The 25,651-nt window shown below is 49.8% G+C and overlaps 1 protein-coding gene across 1 annotated transcript in view; it reads left to right on the top strand.

Moving 5' to 3' along the window:
• The first annotated feature begins 4,719 nt into the window (after window positions 1–4,719).
• The window catches only part of plgrkt (plasminogen receptor, C-terminal lysine transmembrane protein), a 161,764-nt gene continuing 140,832 nt past the window's right edge, over window positions 4,720–25,651 (top strand). The window contains exon 1 of the mRNA XM_085993660.1: window positions 4,720–4,853. The gene's annotated coding sequence lies outside the window, so the exon portion shown is untranslated. The remainder of the gene's footprint in view (window positions 4,854–25,651) is intronic.

Genomic DNA, 25,651 nt, shown 5'->3' on the forward strand with positions numbered 1-25,651 from the left:
GTGAATGTGGTGATTATTCTGTTTTATAAGAAGCATTGTAATTGGTTGCCTGTTTTCCTGCCTTGAGATATATGCTGTAAACTTATTGGTTAGTTGATTCCATGTGACCTGTGGTGGCTATCTTAAATTCAGTTTTCTACAGTGGTTGAGACTGAGTGCTCAACATGCATTTGTTGGTTTTTTAAGGTTAAGGTTAATAAAGCCTAGCTTTTGAAAGGCAATCTATTCTTTATTTCAGGGGAGGGGGGTGGAAGAGGGGGAGGGGGGGGAGGGGGAGGAGGGGGGGGAGGGGGGGGAGGGGAGGAGGGGGAGGAGGGGGAGGGGAGGAGGGGGAGGGGGGGAGGAGGGGGAGGGGGGGAGGGGAAGGGGAGGGGGGAGGGGGGGAGGGGAAGGGGAGGGGGGAGGGGGGGGAGGGGAAGGGGAGGGGGGAGGGAGAGGGGGAGGAGAGGGGGAGGGGGAGGGAGAGGGAGAGGGGGAGGGGGGGGGAGGAGGGTCAGGGGGCGAGGGGGAAGGGGGGGAAGAGGGGGAGGGGGGAAAAGAGTGGGAGAAATAGGGGGGGAAGGGGGAGGGGGGAATAGGGGGAGGAGGGGAATAGGGGGAGGAGGGGAAGGGGGGAAGAGGGGAAGGGGGGGAGGAGGGGAAGGGGAAAAGAGGGGGAGGGGGAGGGGGGGAAGAGGGTAGGGGAAGAGGGGGAGGGGGGGAAGAGGGGAGGGGAAGAGGGGGGAAGAGGGGAGGGGAAGAGGGGGAGGGGGGGGGAGGGGGAGGGGGGAGGGGGGAAGAGGGGAGGGGGAGGGGGGAAGAGGAGGGGGAAGAGGGGAGGGGGAGGGGGGAAGAGGGGAGGGGGAGGGGGGAGGGGGGGAAGAGGGGAGGGGGAGGGGGGAAGAGGGGAGGGGGAGGGGGAAGAGGGGAGGGGGGAAAGAGGGGGGAGGGGAAAGAGGGGGGAGGGGAAGGGGGGAAAGAGGGGGGAGGGGAAGGGGGGAAAGAGGGGGGGAGGGGGGGAAAGAGGGGGGAGGGGGGGAAAGAGGGGGGTGGGAGAGAAGATGGGGGGGTGGGAGAGAAGATGGGGGGTGGGAGAGAAGATGGGGGGGTGGGAGAGAAGATGGGGGGGTGGGAGAGAAGATGGGGGGTGGGAGAGAAGATGGGGGGGTGGGAGAGAAGGTGGGGGGGGTGGGAGAGAAGGTGGGGGGGTGGGAGAGAAGATGGGGGGGTGGGAGAGAAGATGGGGGGTGGGAGAGAAGATGGGGGGGTGGGAGAGAAGATGGGGGGGGGTGGGAGAGAAGATGGGGGGGTGGGAGAGAAGATGGGGGGTGGGAGAGAAGATGGGGAGGGAGGGGGGAGAGAAGATGGGGAGGGGAGGGGGGAGAGAAGATGGGGAGGGGGGGGAGAGAAGATGGGGAGGGGGGGAGAGAAGATGGGGAGGGGGGGGAGAGAAGATGGGGAGGGGGGGAGAGAAGATGGGGAGGGGGGGAGAGAAGATGGGGAGGGGGGGAGAGAAGATGGGGAGGGGGGGGAGAGAAGATGGGGAGGGGGGGGAGAGAAGATGGGGAGGGGGGGAGAGAAGATGGGGAGGGGGGGAGAGAAGATGGGGAGGGGGGGAGAGAAGATGGGGAGGGGGGAGAGAAGATGGGGAGGGGGAGAGAAGATGGGGAGGGGGGGGAGAGAAGATGGGAGGGGGGAGAGAAGATGGGGAGGGGGGGGAGAGAAGATGGGGAGGGAGGGGTGAGAGAAGATGGGGAGGGAGGGGGGGAGAGAAGATGGGGAGGGAGGGGGGGAGACGAAGATGGGGAGGGAGGGGGGGAGAGAAGATGGGGAGGGAGGGGGGGAGAGAAGATGGGGAGGGAGGGGGGGAGAGAAGATGGGGAGGGAGGGGGGGAGAGAAGATGGGGAGGAGGGGGGGAGAGAAGATGGGGAGGGAGGGGGGGAGAGAGATGGGGAGGGAGGGGGGGGAGAGAAGATGGGGAGGGAGGGGGGGAGAGAAGATGGGGAGGGGGGGGGAGAGAAGATGGGGAGGGAGGGGGGGAGAGAAGATGGGGAGGGAGAGGGGGAGAGAAGATGGGGAGGGAGGGGGGGAGAGAAGATGGGGAGGGAGGGGGGGAGAGAAGATGGGGAGGGAGGGGGGGAGAGAAGATGGGGAGGGAGGGGGGGAGAGAAGATGGGGAGGGGGGGGAGAGAGATGGGGAGGGGGGGGAGAGAAGATGGGGAGGGGGGGAGAGAAGATGGGGAGGGGGGGAGAGAAGATGGGGAGGGGGGGGAGAGAAGATGGGAGGGGGGGGAGAGAAGATGGGGAGGGGGGGAGAGAAGATGGGGAGGGGGGGGGAGAGAAGATGGGGAGGGGGGGGGGGAGAGAAGATGGGGAGGGAGGGGAGGAGAAGATGGGGAGGGGGGGGGGAGAGAGATGGGGAGGGGGGAGAGAAGATGGGGAGGGAGGGGGGCGGAGGAGAAGATGGGGAGGGAGGGGGGGGAGAGAAGATGGGGAGGGAGGGGGGAGGAGAAGATGGGGAGGAGGGGGGGGAGAGAGATGGGAGGGAGGGGGGAGAGTTGGGGAGGGGGGGGGGTGAAGATGGGGAGGGTGGGGGGGGGAGAGAAGATGGGGAGGGGGGGGGGTGAGAGAAGATGGGGAGGGGGGGGGGGGAGAGAGTTGGGGAGGGAGGGGGGGGAGAGAGATGGGGAGGGAGGGGGGGGAGAGAAGATGGGGAGGGAGGGGGGGGTGAGAAGATGGGGAGGGAGGGGGGGAGAGAGATGGGGAGGGAGGGGGGGGAGAGAGATGGGGAGGGTGGGGGGGGAGTGAGATGGGGAGGGAGGGGGGGGAGAGAAGATGGGGAGGGAGGGGGGGGGAGTGAAGATGGGGAGGGAGGGGGGGGAGAGAAGATGGGGAGGGAGGGGGGGGAGAGATGATGGGGAGGGAGGGGGGGGAGAGAAGATGGGGAGGGTGGGGGGGGGAGAGAAGATGGGGAGGGAGGGGGGGGAGAGAAGATGGGGAGGGAGGGGGGGGAGAGAAGATGGGGAGGGAGGGTGGGGGAGAGAGATGGGGAGGGAGGGGGGGGAGAGAAGATGGGGAGGGAGGGGGGGGAGAGAAGATGGGGAGGGGAGGGGGGGGAGAGAGTTGGGGAGGGAGGGGGGAGAGAAGTTGGGGGGGAGGGGGGGGAGAGAAGATGGGGGTGGGAGGGGGGGGAGTGAGATGGGGGGGAGGGAGGGGGGGAGAGAAGATGGGGGGGTGGGAGGGGGGGGTGAGATGTTGGGGAGGGAGGGGGGGGTGAGATGATGGGGGAGGGAGGGGGGGGAGAGAAGATGGGGAGGGAGGGGGGGGAGAGAAGATGGGGAGGGAGGGGGGGAGAGAGTTGGGGGTGGGAGGGGGGGGAGTGAGATGGGGAGGGAGGGGGGGAGAGAAGTTGGGGGAGGGAGGGGGGGTGAGAAGTTGGGGAGGGAGGGGGGGAGAGAAGATGGGGAGGGAGGGGGGGAGAGAAGATGGGGAGGGAGGGGGGGAGAGAAGATGGGGAGGGAGGGGGGGAGAGAAGATGGGGAGGGAGGGGGGGAGAGTAGATGGGGAGGGGTGGGGGGGGGGTTTGGGTGGGGGGTTGGGGAGGGAGGGGGGTGTGAAGATGGGGAGGGTGGGGGGGAGTGAAGATGGGGTTGGGAGGGGGGGGGGTGAGAGAAGTTGGGGTGGGTGGGGGGGAGGAGTGGGGGAGGGAGGGGGGGGGAGAGATGTTGGGGAGGGAGGGGGGGGAGAGAGATGGGGAGGGAGGGGGGGGAGTGATGATGGGTGGGAGGGGGGGGAGAGAAGATGGGGTGGGTGGGGGGGGGAGAGAAGATGGGGTGGGAGGTGGGGGAGAGAAGATGGGGAGGGGAGGGTGGGGGGGATGAGAAGTTGGGGAGGGGAGGGGGGGGGAGAGAAGATGGGGAGGGAGGGGGGGGGGAGAGAAGATGGGGTGGGAGGGGGGGGAGAGAAGATGGGGAGGGAGGGGGGGGAGAGAAGATGGGGAGGGAGGGGGGGGAGAGAAGATGGGGGGGGGGGGGGTGAGGTTGGGAGGGAGGGGGGGGAGAGAAGATGGGGAGGGAGGGGGGGGAGAGAAGATGGGGAGGGAGGGGGGGGGTGAGAGTGATGGGTTGGTGGGTGTGGGTGTTGATGGATGGGAGGGAGGGGGGGGGAGAGAAGATGGGGAGGGAGGGGGGGGGAGAGAAGATGGGGGAGGGAGGGGGGGAGAGAAGATGGGGATGGGGGGGAGAGAAGATGGGGAGGGGGGGAGAGAAGATGGGGAGGGGGGGTGGGAGAGAAGATGGGTGAGGGGGTGGGAGAGAAGATGGGGAGGGGGTGGGAGAGAAGATGGAGAGGGGGTGGGAGAGAAGATGGGGTGGGGGGGGGAGAGAAGATGGGGAGGGAGGGGAGAGAGATGGGGAGGGGGGGGAGAGAAGATGGGGAGGGAGGGGAGAGAAGATGGGGAGGGAGGGGAGAGAAGATGGGGAGGGAGGGGAGAGAAGATGGGGAGGGGGGGTGGAGAGAGATGGGGAGGGGGGAGAGAAGATGGGGAGGGAGGGGGGTTGGGAGAGAAGATGGGGGGGAGGGAGGACGGGGAGGGGGGGGAGGGAGGACGGGGAGGGTGGGAGAGGGCAGGTATCGTCATCCTGCGCTAAAATTCAAACTTGGGCTACTTGGAGGCATGCAGGCTGCTAAAACGCAGGGAAAGTGTATGGCTGGTTCATTCTCTGGCAGGCGGTAGTAGCACGTTTCTGGCTTTGGGTGTGGACTCCAGGACGCAGCCGGGACAAAGGGCGCGGTGAAGCAAACAGCAAGCAGCCTCCAGACAGCAGCACACAGCCTCCGCCAGCAGCCCCTGGGCTCACGCCGCACAGTCACGGTATGTGCAAACTCCCACTTAACACTTTCATTGCAAGATCCTTCTCCCACCATGGCCAGCGCCTGGAAATGATAAACCATTGCAACCGGCCGAATTTGGAGAGAGAGAAAAAAACCCAACAGAAATTGCTTTTCCAATGCTTCAGGCTCCTGTCTTAATATTTTTTTATATTAAAAAGGTACTAAGATTATTGTAGAATGCTCCTCCCTTTGGCCCTCATTATGCGGAAATGACTACATTTCGGCTACCCACATTTGGTCTACCTTTGCCAGAGAAGTCTTTATATATAATGGCAATAAATTAATCTAAGTCGGCATGGGGCGGGGAGTTGAGTTTTGAACTCCTCACATTGAGTCCAGTTGCCCTCCAATGCCTTTAGCTTCTGGTATGTCAATCTGTGCTCTCATGTTTCTGAGCTGCCGATAGCACAGGTGGCCAACTAATGTTATTGGAGGGTTGGTGAACAAATCTTTGCCCATGAAAATATAGGAGAGCTTTTGTTTTTAGGGGCTCCCAAGAAAGATAAGTTAAAACTTTCACTTAAAAGCCACGTCTTTTTTGTTTGTTTATATTTTAAAATATAGCCTGGAAACAAAATCATTCATCATTTTTTAAAAGTTGAACAGCAACTTGCAATTTATAACTTTTAACGGAGGCGCTTGACAGCAGCGTTATCAAAGAAAACGTGACACCGGGACACACACAAGGGGATACAATTCCTGACCAATGTTTAACTGGCTCATATCAGATTATTTGTTTCTCCTATTTTATAGGCGTCCAACCCATTTTATTTCCTAATGCTTGCCCTCGCCATTAAAATAGTGGAACTGGAATTTGTATTCGGTTCTCTTAAATCTGTACAAATAAAAACCACGCTGGAAAATGCACAGCAGGCTGTTCAGAATCTGAAAACAAAAGCAAGTTAAAAAAAAAAATCAGCTGTGATATTACATCCGAACTATTGTGTATTTCCAGCATTTTTCAGATTTCCAGAATTCATAGCTGTTGTGTATGTACCTTTAAGAGAGAACTGACTTTATGCTGTAGTACCGGCAGTGACCACACCTGTATATAAAGCCAAAGCAGGCTTCTGTACTTTCAGTTTTAACTTACCCTCTGTTCAGTAAATACCTGTTATTATTGTTCTCCTGCAGTCCGTGTATTATTTATACTCGGACACTACACTGGCGACGAGCAGGTTCGAACTCACCTGCAGTACTGCATCACCTCACGGGGATCTTTCCCTGAAGAGAAGCTTCTTGGAGGTCGAAGTCAGAGCAACGGGCGTCGACCGCGGGTAACCGCCCAGGAATCCATCGGAGTTCGGAGAATTGCAGGGGAGGCTGTGGAGAGCTGGGCTTGGCTCTCCAGTCGAGGTGTTCCAGCAAGTCGTGCTGGTAGCAGGTAGTGCGCTGACCCTTCCGGACTGCGGCGGGCTCGAGCTCGATCGAGCGGCTCTGCAAAGGGGCTGTGCAGTGTCGTCGGGAGGAAAAGAGAGAGAGGGTGGAGCGCACAGGGCGCGGTCGGTGCTCAAGAACCGGGCAGCGTAGCGAAAATAAAACAAGGGGAAGGAAAAGTGAGACGCGCCGAAGCCGCGGGTCGCTGCCATTACCCTGCAGAATGCTAGGAGCAGCGTGGCAGCAAGGGGAAGAAGGAAAAGTGCGGGAGGCGCCATTTTATTCCATTGGGGAAGAAGGAAAAGCGCGGGAGGCGCCATTTTAATCCATTGGTGAAGAAGAAAAAGTGCGGGAGGCGCCATTTTAAATCACTCAAGATGCCGAAAAGTGGCAGTATCACTGCTTTCGACAACGAGGTAGAAGACTGGACCACGTATGTGGAAAGAATTGAAGTGTACTGCAAGGCAAATGAGGTGGCCGATGGAAAGAAGGCGTCGGTATTATTAAATTTGATGGGCGCGAGAACATATGGCCTATTGCGGAATTTAATTACCCCAGCTAAACCAATGGAGAAAAGTTTTGAGGAGATTGTTAATATCTTACAGGAACACCTAAACCCTACACCGCTGCTGATAGCAGAAAGATTCAAGTTCCATAAAAGAAACCAGCACAAAGATGAGAGCAATGCTGACTATCTTACGGAACTACGCAAGTTATCGAAGCACTGCCAGTTCGGAGCAGGACTGGCAGACACCTTATGGGATAAGTTTGTCTGCGGGCTCCAGAGTGAAGGAACCCAGAAACGAATACTTTCGGAAAAGGACCTGAAGCTAGAACAGGCTTTCAGCGTGGCAGTATCCTACGAAGCAGCAGCGCGGGGAGCTGCGGAAATACAACAGAAACCACAGGAATACAGCGCTAACGAAATGGCGTATGGAGCAGAAAAGTGCTATCGCTGCGGCAGAACAACCCATGATCAGAAGGACTGCTGGTTTAAGGACAAAGTATGCAGGCAACGTGGGAAAATGGGACACATAGCAAGAGTCTGCAGGTCGGGAAAGAAAACCAACACTAGAAGAACTACTAAGGAAAAGTACAAGAAAGTAAAGAAATTGACAGACAGTAGTTCGGAAGATCAGGAGAGTGATAAGGACTCCGGGAGCAGGAGACTAAGTTGTCTAACGTTACACAACGTGATCGCAAAGGAGGATCACTGAACCATTTGGGTCACCCTCATGATAGCACGGTCCCCAGTAAAGATGGAATTGGACACAGGATCAGCCCTAACTGTCATGAATCGACGAGACTATGAGCAGCTATTCTCACACATACCCTTGAAGGACACGTCCATTGTATTGAAGACATACACGGGGCAAAAAGTCTACCCCAGAGGAAAAATTAGGGTGCCAGTTGAATACAACGGCAAGGAAACACAGAAACTGTATCTATATATACTACCAGATGGAGGACCACCATTATTGGGACGTGAATGGATCCGAAAAATACAATTGGATTGGCATTCCATTCAGGCGCTAACTGTGACTGATAAAAAGGATGATGACGTCACACCTGGACGACTGTCAAAGATTCTAACTGACGCGAAAGAGGTGTTCCAACAAGGACTTGGGACTCTAAAAGGAGTAACGGCAATGATAAAAATCGAAGATAACGTAAACCCAAATTTCTTTAAGGCCAGACCTTGATCCGCCCAGCCGTTGAAGCAGAGCTGGAGAGTCTGGAGCGTTCAGGTGTGCTGTCCAAGGTGGACTGGAGCGAGTGGGCCACACCCATCATTCCTGTAGTGAAGAAATAATTGAGCAGCACGCCTGGGGAACCGAAGAAGGTTCGCATCTGTGGGGACTTCAAGGTAACTGTGAACCCAGTCCTGCACACAGTACAATATCCACTTCCACGGATAGAAGATATTTTCGCCTCACTATCTGGAGGGAAACGCTTTACAAAGATTGATCTGGCCCAAGCGTATCTACAAATGGAGGTGGAAGAAGCGTCTAGGAAATACCTCACGATAAACACTCACAAAGGCCTTTACCAGTACAATCGACTGGTATTCAGGGTAGCATCAGCCCCGGCTATTTGGCAGAGGGCGATGGAACAAGTCCTGCAAGGGATCCCAGGGACCCAGTGTTATTTGGACGACATCCTGGTTACGGGCGAAAATGACAGTGAACACCTTGCCAACCTGGAGCAGGTGCTCACGAGATTACAGGAATATGGGCTACGAGCCAACCGCCCCAAATGTGAGTTCTTCAGGAGACAAATCTCGTATTGTGGCCACATGATTGATGAGGAAGGGTTGCATAAGTTGCCGGACAAGATTGAGGCTGTAGTCAAGGCTCCAGCACCAGAAAATGTGTCGCAACTGAGGTCGTTCCTCGGGTTGGTGAACTACTACCATAAGTTCTTGCCGAATTTATCTACAATTCTGCACCCACTGAACGCCCTACTGCAAACTGGAGTAACATGGAAATGGAGTGATGAGTGTAAGCGTGCCTTTCAGAAATGTAAATGCCGAATCACTTCAAAAGAAGTACTGGCCCACTACAATCCAACACTACCGATTCGGTTAGCATGTGATGCGTCTCCCTATGGCATCGGAGCGGTGCTGTCACACAAATTCCTTGACGGTTCAGAGAGGCCAATAGCCTTTGCGTCACGTTCGTTAACCTCAGCCGAGCATAACTACGCCCAGATTGACAGGGAGGCCTTCAGCCTGGTGTGGGGGGTGAAGAAGTTCAATCACTATCTGCATGGGCAGAAATTCACCCTACTGACTGATCATCAGCCCCTGGTCTCCATTTTTAACCAAAAGAAGGGCGTTCCGGTGATGACGGCGCAACGGCTGCAAAGATGGTCACTTTTTCTAGGGGCACATCAGTACGACATAGAGTACAAGGGTACGAAACAGCATCGAAACGCTGATGGGCTGTCGCGCCTACCGTTGCCTACGGTAGAGGAAGCACCTGCAGTGGACCCTGTTGAGATATTCCATGCGACCATAGTCGAATGTCTACCTTTTACAAACTCAAGTATAGAGAAGGAAACCCGAAATGACCCGACACTCTCTCGGGTCTATGATTTGACGGTGAAGGGATGGCCAGCACATGGCGACTCACTGTTGCCAGCATTCTCGCCAAGGAGAGAACAGCTGTCAGTGTGCCGGGGCACCTTGATGTGTGGATCCCGAGTGGTAATTCCACCCAAGTTGAGAGATAGAGTGCTCAATGAGCTTCATGAGGGTCATCTGGGAGGGGTAAAAATGAAGAGCCTAGCCAGGGCGTTTGTGTGGTGGCCGGGAATCAATCAAGAAATCGAGGATATGACCAAGAGATGCACAGGATGCCAGAAGGTCCAAAACGCTCCACCACAGGCCCCGCTACATCCATGGGAGTGGCCCTCATCTCCATGGCAACGGGTACACATTGATTTTGCTGGTCCATTTATGGACTCAATGTTCCTAATCGCTGTGGACGCCCATTCGAAATGGCCAGAAGTCATCAAAATGTCCTCCACCACCACGGAGAAAACTATTGCAGTCCTACGGACCATCTTCGCCAGGAATGGCTTGCCAGAACAGATTTGCTCCGACAATGGGCCACAGTTTGTGTCCGAGGATTTCCGGAGGTTTCTGAGGAATAATGGGGTGAAACATTACACATCTGCCCCATATCATCCAGCCACAAATGGATTGGCTGAGAGGTTTGTTCAGACCTTTAAAAAGGCCATAAAGGCAATGTATAATGACGACATACCACTACAACACAAGGTGGATAATTTCTTGTTTGCTTACCGGAATGCGACACATGCAGTCACCAACCAAGCTCCAGCCGTAATGTTCTTCAACCGAAGGCTAAGATGCCGCCTGGATTTGCTCAAACCAAACATAAGACGAGATGTTGAGGATAATCAATTCCAGCACATAAATGAGAAGTCAACCAGGAGCTTCAAGATAGGGCAACCAGTCTTGGCCCGCGACTACCGAACAGAAAAATGGCAGCCAGGAACGATATGCACACAGCAGGGACCACTAATGTACACAGTGGACGTTGGAGAGAGCATCATGAGACGCCATGCTGACCAGATTCTAGAGTCACAGGAACAAGCCAAGCCCATACCACGAGCAGGTGCACCTGGTAATCAACCCGAAGTACAGATTGCGTCTACCTCAGAAGTAGTGGTATTGGAAGCTGACGAACCAACCAATGACAATGAGCCAGAATCAACTCCGCCGCAAGAACAGGATACTCGAGAAAGGCGCTATCCAGTCAGGATCAGGAAGCCTCCTCAAAGACTGAACTTATAAATGATTATTTCAGTTGATGTATATAGTACAGAGAAAATTGTAATTGTAATTAGTTATTATTTAGTTGTTAAATGAATGTTATGTACTGTTTATCTAAAAGGGGAGGAATTGTTGTGTATGTACCTTTAAGAGAGAACTGACTTTATGCAGTAGTACCGCCAGTGACCACACCTGTATATAAAGCCATAGCAGGCTTCTGTACTTACAGTTTTAACTTACCCTCTGTTCAGTAAATACCTGTTATTATTGTTCTCCTGCGGTCCATGTATTATTTATACTCGGACACTACAATAGCTTTTCTTTATAGCTCTCTCTAGTTCATTCTCATTACCCAACTGATCACTTTTTGGCGAGATTGCGTGTATTCGGCTGATTAGCATTGTGTGGTTAATGCAGAGTTTGCCCCTTCCAAGTCTGATGCTTGAATGAAAAAACACAAGTCAGTTTCTGTATGTATGCTGACAATACTATCTCGGCTACCACTCACTTGACTCCGTTGACAATCACTGCACTGCCTGGCTGCTCATCCAACAGCAGATCCCAGATGAACCAGAACTGTCTCCAACTTAATATTTATAAAACCAAATACCATTCTGTTCATCTGTTGCCAAAAACTCCATACCCTAGAATGCAATTTCATCCTCTTACTCAGGCTATATACCTGATGGTATGTAACTGTGGTAAAATAGAATCATAGAATAATACAGCACAACCCATTCGGCCCTTTGAGTCGGCACTGGCTCTTTCGAAGAGCAATCCAGTTAGTCCCACTCCCCACTCTCCCCATATCCCTGCAATATTTTCTCCTTCAAGTATTGACCATGTGCTTCATAGCCTCTGTCCAAGCCATCACTAAGACTACCTATGTGCACCCTCTCAAAATTGCTCACCTTCACTCTTACTTTAATTCTGCCCTCTTGAGCATCCCTGATTATAATCGCTCAACCATTGGTGACCGTGCTTTCTGTTGCCTAGGCCCTAAGCTCTGGAACTCCGTCCCTAAATCTCTCCGCCTCTTGACCTCTCTTTCCTCCTTTAAGACGCTCCTTAAAACCTACCTCTTTGACCAAATCCGCCCTAATTTCTTATGTGGCTTGGTGTCAATTTTTTGTCTTATAACACTCCTGTGAAGCGCCTGGGGACATTTTACAATGTTAAAGGTGCAATATTTAAAATTGTTGTTGTTACTTCACCCCCACCAACACTGAAATTCTCATTCATACCTTTGTCACCCCCAAAGTTAATTTCTCCAAGGAAAATAGGAACAGGAGGAGACCATTCAGCTCCTTGAGCCTGTTCTGCCATTCAATGAGATCATGGCTGATCTGTGTATTAACTCCATCTACCAGCCTTGGTTCCATATCCCTTAATACTCTTGCCTAACAAAAATCTATCAATCAAAGTTTTGAAATTTTCAATTGATCCACAGCTTTTTTGGGGGAGAGAGTTCCTGATTTCCACTACCCTCTGTGTGATGAAGTGCTTCCTGACATCACCCTGAACAGCCTTGCTCTAATTTTTAGACTATGTCCCCTTGTTCCGGACTCTCCCACCAGATCAAATAGTTTCTCTCTACCCTATCAATTCCTTTTATCATCAATTAGTTTCCCCCCCTTAATCTTCTATACTCAAGGAAATACAAGCCTAGTCTATGCAACCTTTCCTCGCTGTTTCCCTGAGATTCACCCAAAATAGGCTCTAACCCATCCAAAACTATGCCTGTCAGCATCCTATACCGCACTAAGTCTCAGTCCCCTATCACCACTCTGCTTGTTGACATCCATTGACTCCCCAATCCACAATAAATTGAATTCAAAATCCTTTTTCTAGTCTACAAGTTTAAGGACTTGCCCCACTCTAGCGCTGCAACCTCCTCTAGCCCTAGGCACCAGCGTACACCCTTTGCTCTTTCAATTCTGTCCTCCTCTGCACCCCCCTCCTTTCTTTCCACCCTTGGTGGCAGAACCTTCAGTCTTTTGGGCCCTACATTCCACAACTCTCTCCCAAACCCCTCTGTTTTGCTACTTCTCCCCTCACCTTCCAAAGTTTCCTCAAAACCCAGCTCTTTGACCATGTCCTCGGTCACCCTTTCTAATTTTTCTGCTATTGTTGCTCGATGACTGTGGACATTTACTACATTAACAGTGCTGTATATTTATTAGTAGTCGATCTCCCATGGAATTGTGCATGGAGAGTCAGAGGATAGACTGCATTATAACAATTGGGGGTGTTATCATCAAAGTATGACAGCGACCGTGATGCTATAATGTTACAGGAAGTAAATGTGACACTTACAAGAAGTGCATGCTATGTGCAAGACTTGTATTTACAAGTCGATCTCCTGTGGCAGTGCACACGCTAAGTCAAAGAACATGGTTTCTCTCTCTTACCTGTCTGTTGTCTTTATGTTGCTGTTCTTCTATCTCCTCTTCTTCTTCTGTATTTATCTTCTGCTTTCCTCTCTCCCTAACAGCTTATATATAATTTAAAATCTTACATCTGCATCTAATTCCTGTAATAAAAAATGTTACTTCATCTTATCCTTTTTATCGCACATTTGAGTAAACTTTTCCATGATAAATTTCAACGTCCGTATTTGTAAGAGAAACCAATTCTGTAACTGCACAATGTGGCCACTGGGTGGTACTGTATTATCCTTTCCCCACCAATTGCTCAAGCTCCTTTCTGAAACTTTTCATCTTTAAATTTAATGTCCACCATGCTTTCTCAATAACTGATATTTCTAATATCCAAATTAAGGGCCCAAGCAAAATCACAATTCAAAGAAATACATATTTCACAATTACATGATTAAATGTATCCATTGAATTGTTTTTATTGTCTTTTAATGCTTTCATTAAGGTTTTACTTGAAGGCACAAGCCTTTCCCAAAAGCCTGGGCTTGGACTTGATATTTTTGCCCTGGATTTTGATTGTGCGGTTTGAACGTGCACAGTGTACCTCATTTCCTAGGATGCGTCAGTCAATTGTACTGATGAAATATTTTTCTTCAGCTTCTAGCAGTTTCATTGCAGCTGTTTTTTAAATAATTAGTTTGGAAAAGCAAAAGAGTAAAGGGCTTACATTTATATAGCGCCTTTCATGACCTCGGGACATCCCAAAGTGCTTCCCAGCCAATGATGTTGGTTGAGAGATAAATGTTGGGCAGGATACTGGGGGAACTCCCCTGCTTTACTTCAAAGAATGTCATGGGATCTTTTACATCCACCCAGGACCTCAGTTTAACATCCCATCAGAAAGACGGCCCCTCTGACAGTGCAGCAGTTCCTCAGTACTAGAGTGTCAGCCTGGATTATGTGCTCAAGCCTCTGGAGTAGGGCTTGAACTCGCAACCTTCTGACTCAGAGGCAACAGTATTGTTAGGCGGTGCTGTGATAGGCCTTTACAGTGGTCATATAACATTAGTTGAAAAAACATTGGTTCCTACTGAGTATCGGGGGATTTATCTCTTAATGCCTCACACAGACCTTGGCCATGGGGTGGCACTCCAATAAAATGTTTACTGCAACCACAATATCTGTTAATTGTAATTGCTATATGATCGCTCATTTATTTTTCAAAGAGACAACACTATAACTCAGAATAAGATTTTATAGAGCCATGTTGGTGGTGATGTGGTGCTGCACTATACTGTGCACAAGTGTAGGTCCATTGAAAATAAATAATCAGGTTGGAGAGCTTTACGTCCTTGCCATAAATATGATGCATTACTTCCTGACATTTGACTAATAGTTACATCAGGTAAATAGCTACAAATGTATTAATGCCACTTGCATGCAAGATAAAAATTCATCAATGTTAAAGTTTAAAATCTAGTTTTCACTTTTGCAATTTCAAGACTGTGTCCGAGCAACATAGTTTCATAAAAATATGAAGAATATAAGCACTGAAGATTACAAAACAGCAACATTATGACATTTGGCTGAATGTCCCAGTCACATTTATTACAAATGCTATACCTGTACCAACAGATGTGCTTCAGACCTTTGATCCAATTCAAAACTCTAGAAATTATGTATAGCTGTAATGGGCCAGAAATTCGCGGCCAAAGGCGTGAGTGCGCTCGGGGTACTCACGCATCTGGCCGTTGGAAATGCCGGCGTTCAGCATGAACAGCGCATGCGGGGAACGCCGGCATTTCCAGACCTCGAGCGCGTGCGACTGCACAGGCAGCACTTGCGCAGTGAACTTCGTAGATTTCATTCATGAAATCCGTGAGGTTAAGTCCTCAGAAGTTACACTTGAAAAAAGCAAGTGTAAAGTGGTTCATTGGCTGCGGAGGAAGAAACATTTTATCGTGGAGCTTCTGAAATGCAATATTTTTGTTTGGGAAAGGGAGGGAAGTTATTTTAAGAAATTTTAAGTAAGTTTTAAAGTTAAAATTTTTTTTTAAAGGGTTTTCAGAACGGTAGGTAGAAGGAGCAATTGTGGCTGTGTGAATGGAATGTGAGAATGAGTTATGTATGTATGTCCACATATATTCCTTTACGTATATGTATGTATGTTTTATATTCCTTTACTAATGTGTATGAATGTATGTTTTTAATTATGATTTTCCAATAAGTTACTTTCTCTGAAAGTCATAATTAAATAATACAGTCATACACATAAGTAAAGGAATATATACATAACACGCAAAGGAATATATACAGACATACATACTTTCAGAAGCTCCACGATAAGAAATATCTTCCTCCGCAGCCTCTGGAGCAACTGTACCCATGCTTTTTTCATGTGTAAGTTGTAAGGACTTGACCTCACTGAAAGCAGTAATGAAAGCGGCGAATTATACTGCGCACGCTTTAATAGCACTTTGCATTAGCATGTGGTCTTTCCCTTTTTAGCACCCTGTACAATATCCTGTTGTCATTCTTATTTCTTTTTTCCTCCATTGTTTTTCCACTGCTCACGTAGTTGTATGTAAAAGAAAAACTATTTGGGCAATATTGTGCCTATTTCAGGTTCTTGTGTATAAGGATGAGGGTAGATTATCCTACCTCACATTGAGTATCAGTTTTGGCATCTCGGGTCTGGATGAGAAATATGGAGCTCATTCAGGCTCAACACTCCCCATTCTTGGATTCCCTATCACTTGCTGTATCGGCAAAAAGGGGAATACGAATACCACATGCTTGAAATATCAACCTGATTGAGAAGATTCATGCCTTTTCTTCACACAGCATTCCTAATTTTTGCTGTGCTACTGGAGGGAGGTACCAAGTGAAGGCAGACACTTTTTTATTCGTTCATGGGTGTCGCTGGCAAGGCCAGCATTTATTGCCCATCCCTAGTTGTCCTTGAGAAGGTGGTGGTGAGCCACCTTCTTGAACCGCTGCAGTCTGTGTGGTGAAGGTACTCCCACAGTGCTGTTAGGTAAGGAGATCCAGGATTTTGACCCAACGATGATGAAGGATCAGCGATATACTCAAAAGTCAGGATGGTGTGATGGATATTGGAGGGGTACCTGCAGGTGGTGGTGTTCCCATGCGCCTGCTGCCTTTGTCCTTCTAGGTGGTAGAGGTCACGGGTTTGGGAGGTGCTGCAGAAGGAGCTTTGGTGAGTTGCTGCAGTGCATCTTGTAGATGGTACACACTGCAGCCACGGTACGCCGGTGGTGGAGGGAGTGAATGTTTAAGGTGGTGGATGGGGTGCCAATCAAGTGAGCTTCTTGAGTGTTGTTGGAGCTGCACTCATCCAGGCGAGTGGAGAGTATTCCATCACACTCCTTACTTGTGCTTTGTGGATGGTGGAAAGGCTTTGGGGAGTCAGGAGGTGAGACAATCGTCGCAGAATACCCAGCCTCTGACCTGCTCTTGTTGCCACAAGTATTTATGGAGCTGGTCCAGTTAAGTTTCTGGTCAATGGTGACCCCCAGGTTGTTGATGGTGGGGGATTCCATTGAATGTAAAGGGGCGGTGGTTAGACTCTCGCTTGTTGGAGATAGTCATTGCCTGGCACTTGTGTGGCGTGAATGTTACCTGCCACTTATCAGCCCAAGCCTGAACTTCCCCAGAAAGAGACAAAATTGGAAGGAGATTCATGTGAATTTTTGGTTGTGCATCACCCAACGGCAAGTTTAAAAGTTGAATTGGTGGAGACCTGTGAGCCTAGCTATGTTCTGGGTTTGGTCATTTCATATCTTATACCTATCTCAATGTGAATGCATGTCATTAAGAGAGCTACATTCAACATTCTTGTAAAGTGGCCCATAGGAACACCCTTTATAATGTAAATTCATGAAAGAGGTTTATATGAACATACGAAAATGGTGAATAGCAAAGGACCTAGTGGCCCATCCAGCCTGTCCCATGCACTGTTGTGATGCTTTCTGCATCACAATACATATACTCTCCACCCACCCGGAGCCATGTAATCTGCTGGGAAAGGCAAAAGAACAGAATAAAAACCCAGAACAATTGGGGGGGGGGGGGGGAATGCAAAATTCCTCTGCAACCCCTTTTGGTGATCGAAATTAGTCAAGGAGACCGCCCTGGCCCTGATTAACATTACATGGTACCCACCTCTTGTAAAAGAAAGACATGCATTTATATAGCGCCTTTCATGATCACCGGACGTATCAAAGCGCTTTACAGCCAATGAAGTACTTTTTGAAGTGTAGTCACTGTTGTAATGTGGGAAATGCGGCAGCCAATTTGCGCACAGCAAGGTCCCACAAACAGCAATGTGATAATGACGAGATCATCTGCTTTAGTGATGTTGGTTGAGGGAGAAGTATTGGCCCAGGACACCGGGGATAACTCCCCCACTATTCTTCAAAATAGTGCTGTGGGATCTTTTATGTCCATCTGAGAGAGCAGATGGGGCCTCGGTTTAAAGCCTTATCCGAAAGACAGCACCTCCGGCAGTACAGCACTCCCTCAGTACTGGTACTGGAGCGTCAGCCTAGATTTATGTGCTCAAGTCCCTGGAGTGGGAAAAAATTCCTCTCCAACCCCTTTCGGTGATTGAAACTAGTCAAGGAGACCACCCTGGCCCTGATTAGCATTAGATGGCACCGACCTCTTGTACGAGGCGATCTCTGCCCCAAACAGAAACAGGTCCAGCTCTCGCTTGAAAGAAATGAGTGAATCATCGCACGAGCCGTCAAATTGTTCCACAGGTCCACTATTCTCAAGGAAAAGAGGAACCTCCCAATATCTAACCTAGTTCTGCCCTTACTTAACTTGTAAGCATGTCCCCCCACCCCACCCCCCCAGTCCCACAACTCCCCAACCTATCCAGTTGAAATAATTGGTCTACATAAACACAGTCTAGACCCTTCATTATTTTATAAAATGTTATCAAATCAACCCTAAGTCTACCCCTAAGACGCAGCTCCTTGAGCCTACTGGGTAACTAAGGTGTTTTAAACTGGGAATAACCTTGCACCCTGTTGGATAATAGAACACCTTCAAAGTGAGTGTTCTTGCCTGATGGTTGAATATAGTCTTGTACTTTCATATTATTCTCTTCTTTGAGCCTGTGGCATTTTGTGACATCAAGCTCTTGACCTAGAAGTTGTCCACTCATGTGGCCCTATTCTCAGGAATTATGTGTGAAATAAGAGGGAAATGCAGAAAGATGAATTTAAAATCCAGGAAACCATCAATTATTAATAACAGTAACAAAATATGAATTTATATTCATGTAAAAAGAACTCAACAACAACAGCTATTTGTATTTATATAGCGCCTTTAATGTAGTAAAACGTCCCAAGCCGTTGCACAGGAGTATTTTAAGACAAAAAAATTTGACACTGATCCACATAAGGATAAATTAGGGCAAGTGACCAAAAGCTTGGTCAAAGAGGTAAATTTTAAGGAGCGTCTGAAAGGAGGAAAGAGAGATAGCAAGGTGGAGAGGTTTAGGCAGAGCTTAGGGCCTAGGCAACAGAAGGCACTGCCACCAATGGTTGAGCGATTATAATCAGGGATCCTCAAGAGGGCAGAATTAGAGGAGTGCAGATATCTCGGGGGGTTGTGGGGCTGAAGGAGATTACAGAAATAGGAAGGGGCGAGGCCATGGAGGGATTTAAAAACAAGGATGAGAATTTTGAAATCAAGGCGCTGCTTAACCGGGAGCCAATGTAGGTCAGGGAGCACAGGGGTGATGGGTGAACGGGACTTGCTGTGAGTTAGAACACGGGCAGCCGAGTTTTGGAGGACCTCAAGTTTACGTAGGATAGAATGTGGGAGGCCAGCCAGGAGTGCTTCGGAATAGACAAGTCTAGAGGTAACAAAGGCATAGATGAGGGTATCAGCAGCAGATGAGCTGAGGCAAGGGCGGAGACGGGCGATGTTACGGAGGTGGAAGTAGGCGGTCTTTGTTATGCTGTGGATATGTGGTCGGAAGCTCATTTCAGGGTCCCATATGACACCAAGGTTGCGAACAGTGTGGTTCAGCCTCAGGCAGATGTTAGGGAGAGGGATGGAGTCAGTGGCTATTGTGGCGGGGACCGAAAACAGTGGCTTCGGTTTTCCCAATATGTAATTGGAGAAAATTTTTGCTCATCCAGAACTGTATGTCAGACAAGCCGTCTGAAAATTTAGACATCGTGGAGGGGTCGAGAGAAGAAGTAGCGAGGTAGAGCTGGGTGTCGTCAGTGTACATGTGGAAACTGACGCTGTGTTTTCGGATGATGTCACCAAGGGGCAACATGTAGATGAGAAATAGGAGGGGGCCAAGGATAGATTCTTGGGGGACACCAGAGGTAATGAAGCGGGAACGGGAAGAGACGCCATTGCAGGTGATTCTCTGGTTACGATTAGATAGATAAGAATGGAACCAGGCGAGTGCAGTCCCACCCAGCTGGACGACGGTGGAGAGGTGTTGGAGAAGGATGCAGTGGTCAACCGTGTCAATGGCTGCAGACAAGTCAAGAAGGACGAGGAGGGATAGTTTCCCTTTGTCACAGTCATAAAGGATGTCATTTGTGACTTTGATGAGAGCCGTTTCGGTACTGTGGCAAGGGCAGAAACCTGATTGGAGGTATTCAAACATGGAATTGCAGGAAAGATGGGCACGGATTTGGGAGACAACAACACGTTCAAGGACTTTGGAGAGGAAAGGGAGGTTGGAGATGGGGCGGTAGTTTGCAAGGACGGAGGGATCAAGGGTTTTTTTTGAGGAAAGGGGTGATGACGGCAGATTTGAGGGAGAGAGGGACAGTACCTGAGGAGAGAGAACCATTAACAATATCAGCTAACATGGGAGCCAGAAAAGGAAGTAGGGTGGTCAGCAGTTTGGTGGGAATAGGGTCGAGGGAGCAGGAGGTGGGTCTCATGGACAAGATGAGCACAGAGAGGTCATGAGGGGAGATCGGAGAGAAACTGGAGAAAGATGTGAATTCAGGGCTAGGGCAGGGGGGAACCTTAGAGGAAGTTTGGGCCAGTGGACTAGGGGAAGGAAGGGAAGTGGCAGAGGCAGCTGAACAGATGGTCTCAATCTTAGACAAAGAAGTCCATGAGCTCCTCACATTTGTTATCGGAGGTAAGGGTGGAGGAGACAGGGGAGAGGGGTTTAAGAAGATGGTTAGCAGTAGAGAATAGGAACCGGGGTTTATCTTTGCATTCCAGAATGATTCTGGAATAGTGAGCAATTTTGGCAGACGAGAGCAGGGCCCGATCGTGCTTTATGTGGTCCAGCCAGATCTGGCGGTGAATGGCTAAACCAGTTGTCCACCATATCCGTTCGAGTCTGCGTCCCTTGGACTTAAGGGAGCGAAGATGAGCGCTGTACCAGGGGGAACGGCCAGGGTGAGAGAAGGTCATTGTTTTAGTAGGGACTAAGGCATCAAAGATAGCAGTAAAGGTGTGGTTGAGCAGATCGGTAGCTGCAGAAATGTCATGGTGAATGGAGGGCCAGAGGCTGGACAGTTGGGATTTCATAAGTGCAGTTGTAAGAGAGCTGGGAGAGAGTTTTTTCCAGGGGCGGACACAGAAGGAAGTAGGGTTGGGGGGAGGGGTGGTGGGTGGAAGGGGGATGTGGGTGGAGAGTGTTAAGTCCGTGAATGATTTAGACACGGACTAGCAGGAGTGAAAACAAACAGATGTTTACTGGTGGAAGTCCATAACGAATCTAAACAACAGAGGCTCTCTAGCGCCTTTTATACAGGGGTGGTCACTGCCGGTACTGCAGTCTGAGACCAGTTATTCTCTTAAAGGTATATACACAACAATTCCTCCCCTTTTAGATAAACAGTACATAACATTCATTTAACAACTAATGATAACGAATTACAATCACAATTACTGTTGCTAGATACATTGGTTAAGTTTAAGCAATTATAAGTTCAGTCTTTGAGGAGGCTTCCTAATTCTGTCTGGATAACGCCTCTTTGGAGTATCAGGTTCTTCTGGCAATGTTGAGTCGGAATCAATGTCGTTGTTTGGTTCATCTGCTACCAATATTACCGGTTCTGCGGTAGCTGCAATTGGAACGTCGATTTCATTACCAGGTGTATCAGATCGTGGTGTGGAGTTGACGTTTCCCAGTGACTCTAGAATCTGGTCAGCATGGCGTCTTACAATGCTCTCCCCAACGTCCACGGTATACATGAGAGGTCCTTGTCATGTACAAATCGTTCCTGGCTGCCATTTCTCAGTGCGGTAGTCCCGGGCCAAAACTGGTTGACCTATCTTAAAACTCCTGGTCGGCCTTTCATTCATGTTCTGAAACTGCCTGTTCTCCACATCTCTTCGGACGTTTGGCTTAACCAAATCCAAGCGGCATCGTAGTCTTCGATTGAAGAACATCGTGGCTGGAGTTTGGTTGGTAACCGCATGTGTCGCATTCCGGTAGGCAAACAAGAAGTTGTCCACCTTGTGTTGTAGGGGTATATCTTCATTACACATTGCCTTGATAGCCTTCTTGAATGTTTGGACAAACCTCTCGGCCAATCCATTAGTGGCTGGATGATATGGGGCAGATGTGTAATGCTTAACAGCATTGTTCTTTAAGAACCTCCGGAACTCTTCAGACACAAACTGTGGTCCATTGTCAGAGCAAATCTGTTCAGGCAGCCCATTCCTGACGAATATGGTTCGTAAAACTGCGATAGTTTTTTCCGTGGTGGTTGAGGACATTTTTATTACCTCTGGCCACTTTGAATGTGCATCCACCGCAATTAAAAACATCGAGTCCATGAAGGGACCAGCAAAATCAATGTGCACCCTTTGACATGGAGATGAGGGCCACTCCCATGGATGCAGAGGAGCTTGTGGTGGGGCGTTTTGGACCTTCTGGCATCCTGCACAGCTCTTGGTCATCTCTTCAATTTCTCTATCGATTCCCGGCCACCACACAAACGCTCTGGCTAAGCTCTTCATTTTTACCCCACCCAGATGACCCTCATGAAGCTCATTGAGCACTCTATCCGTCAACTTAGGTGGAATTACTACTCTGGATCCACACATCAAGGTTCCTCTGCACACTGACAGCTGTTCTCTTCTTGACGAAAATGCTGGCAGCAGTGGTTCGCCATGTGCTGGCCATCCCTTCACCATTAAATCATAGACCCGTGATAGCGTCGGGTCATTCCGTGTTTCCTTTTCTATGTTTGCATTCGTCACAGGGAGACATTCGACTATGGTCGAGTGGAATAACTCCATTGGATCCACTGCAAGGTCTTCTTCTTCCACCGTCGGCAACGGTAGACGTGACAATCCATCAGCATTTCCATGCTGTTTAGTTCCCTTGTACTCGATGTCATATTGGTGTGCCCCTAGGAAAAGGGACCATCTCTACAGCCGTTGTGCTGTCATTATCGGTACCCCCTTCGGAGGGTTGAAAATGGAGACAAGAGGCTGATGATCGGTTAGTAGAGTAAATTTTTGACCGTGCAGATAGTGATTGAACTTCTTCACCCCCCACACTAGGCTGAGGGCCTCTCTGTCAATCTGGGCGTAGTTACGCTCGGCAGAAGTTAACGAGCGTGACGCAAAAGCTATCGGCCTCTCCAAACCATCAAGGAATTTATGTGACAGTACCGCCCCAATGCCATAGGGAGACGCATCACATGCCAGCCTGATTGGCAGTGCTGTGTTGTAGTGAGCCAATACTTCCTTTGAAGTGATTAAGTCCTTACTCTTCTGAAAAGCACGTTTACAATCATCGCTCCATTTCCATGCTACCCCCGTTCGTAGCAGGGCGTTCAGTGGATGCAGAATTGTCGACAAATTCGGCAAAAACATATGATAGTAATTCACCAACCCGAGGAATGACCTCAGTTGCGACACATTTTCAGGCACTGGGGCCTTAACAACCGCTTCAATTTTGTCAGGCGACTTATGTAACCCCTCTTCATCAATCACGTGGCCACAATACGATATCTGTTTCTTTAAAAATTCGCACTTGGGGCGGTTGGCTCGCAGCCCATGTTCCCATAGTCTAGTGAGCACCTGTTCTAGGTTGTTAAGGTGTTCACTGTCATCTTCACCTGTTACATTGATGTCGTCCAAGTAACACTGAGTCCCCGGAATCCCTTGCAGGGCTTGTTCCATCGCTCTTTGCCATATCGCCGGAGCCGATGCTACTCCGAATACCAATCGATGATACTGGTAAAGACCTTTGTGAGTGTTTATCGTGAGATACTTCCTAGAGGACTCTTCAACCTCCATCTGTAAATATGCTTGTGCTAGGTCAATTTTTGTAAAATGCTTCCCTCCAGACAGTGAGGCGAAGATGTCTTCTACCCTTGGAAGAGGATATTGTACTGTGTGAAGGACAGGGTTCACCGTCACCTTGAAATCCCCACAGATGCGAATCTTCCTTGGCTCTCCGGACTTATTGCTTAACGTTTTCTTCATGACAGGAATGATGGGTGTCACCCACTCGCTCCAGTCGACCTTAGACAACACGCCCGCCTTCTCCAGATTCTCCAGCTCTGCCTCGACAGCTGGATGAATTGCATATGGTACCGGTCTCGTTTTGAAAAACTTGGGAACTGCATTCTCTTCTATTTTTAACGAGGCGGTTACGCCTTTAAGTGTGCCCAGTTCTTGTTGAAATACCTCTTTGGCATTAGCTAAGATTGTTGACAATCGTCCAGGAGTGACGTCTTCATCTTTTTTACCATCCACCGTCATTGCATGAATGGAATGCCAATCTATGTTTATCTTCCTGATCCATTCCCATCCCAATAGCGGTGGTCCACCATTTGGCAGTATGTAGAGATACAATTTCCGTATTTTCTTGCCATTGTATTCGACAGGCACCCTTATTTTTCCTCTGGGGTATACTTTTTGCCCCGTATACGTCGTCAAGACGATGGATGTCTCTCTCAAGGGTATGTGTGAAAATAGCCGCTCATAGTCTCGTCGATTCATGACGGTTAGCGCTGATCCTGTATCCAATTCCATTTTAACTTGGGACCCTGCTATCGTGAGGGTGACCCAAATGGTTCGGTGATCCTCTTTTGCGATTACATTGTGAAGTTTGAGACAGCTTAATCTCCTGTTCTCGGATTCACTATCGCTCGTCTGGTCTTCGAAGCTACTGTCCGTCATCTTTTGTACTTTCTTGTACGGTTCCTTAGTAGCCTTTTTGTTGTCGCTGGTCTTCTTCCCAGACCTACAAACTCGTGCAATGTGTCCAATCTTCCCGCATTGTCTGCATATTTTGTCTTTGGACCAGCAGTCCTTCTGGTCATGGTTAGTTCTGCCGCAGCGATAACATTTTGCAAATCCCCGTGTCATTTCGTGGGTGCCGTATTCCTGTGGTTTTTGTTGAATTTCTGCAGCTCCCCTGGCTGCTGCTTCATACGATACTGCCACGCTGAAAGCCTTATCTAGCGTCAGCTCTTTTTCTGCGAGTATCTTCCTCTGTGTTCCTTTACTCAGGAGTCCACAGACAAATTTGTCCCGTAGGGTATCTGCCAGTCCTGCTCCGAACTGCCAGTGCTTTGATAGATTGCGTAGTTCCGTAAGATACTCAGCATTGCTCTCATCTTTGTGCTGAGTTCTCCTGTGGAATTTAAATCTTTCTGCTATCAACAGCGGTGCAGGGTTTAAGTGCTCCTGTAGAACAGCAACAATTTCGTTAAAACTTTTCGCCTTCGGTTTGGCTGGAGTAATCAGATCCCGCAATAGGCCGTACGTTCTAGCGCCCATTAAGTTTAGCAATATTGATGCCTTTTTCCCCTCCGCTATTTCATTTGCCTCGAAATATACCTCGACTCTTTCCACATACGTGGTCCAGTCCTCTAATGTATTATCAAAAGCAGTGATACAGCCAGTCTTCGGCATCTTGCAAATCTAAAATGGCGCCTCCCGCGCTTTGCCTTCTTCCCCGATTTAACAAAATGGCGCCTCCCGCGCTTTGTCTTCTTCCCCGCTGTTGTTAGCGCTGCTTTCCATGGTTTCCTGCGCGTTAAATATTAATTCGTTTTCTTTTATTATCTTCCCGTCGTGGAGCGGACCGTCTGGAACACTTCCCTACCTCTTCTGAGGTCCGAACGCTGCCCAGCTTCGAAACACCGGCCGTGCCTTTTATGCTCCACCCTCTCTCTCCTTGCTTCCCGACTCGCTGCCCGGCCCCATTGCAGCCCAGGAAGGATCAGAGCACTACCTGCCACCAGCCCGATTAGCTGGGAAACCACGGACCGAGGAACCCAGCCTGGCTCTGGAAAGTCACTCCTGCAAAGCCTTGAACCCGATGATTGATGGTCGACGCCCGTTTCTCGAGTTTCAATGGCCTCTTTTTTTTTTTCTGGCTCCAACCTTCAACAACGTCGTCGGAGCTGCTGCTGAGTTGCAGGTAAGTTCGTTTCTTTACTCGTCGCCAGTGTTAAGTCCGTGAATGATTTAGACACGGACTAGCAGGAGTGAAAACAAACAGATGTTTACTGGTGGAAGTCCATAAAGAATCTAAACAGAGGCTCTCTAGCGCCTTTTATACAGGGGTGGTCACTGCCGGTACTGCAGTTTGAGACCAGTTATTCTCTTAAAGGTACATACACAACAGAGACCGATATGAGGAAATGGTCAGAGATGGCCTTATCTGCAATTGATACAATGGGAGTAGCGAGGCCACGAGAGATGGCAAGGTCGAGGGGCTGGCTG

This window comes from Somniosus microcephalus, chromosome 1, assembly GCF_052327205.1.
Source record: "Somniosus microcephalus isolate GS21.2 chromosome 1, FLI_Smic_1.0, whole genome shotgun sequence".
NCBI classification, from domain to species: Eukaryota; Metazoa; Chordata; class Chondrichthyes; order Squaliformes; family Somniosidae; genus Somniosus; species Somniosus microcephalus.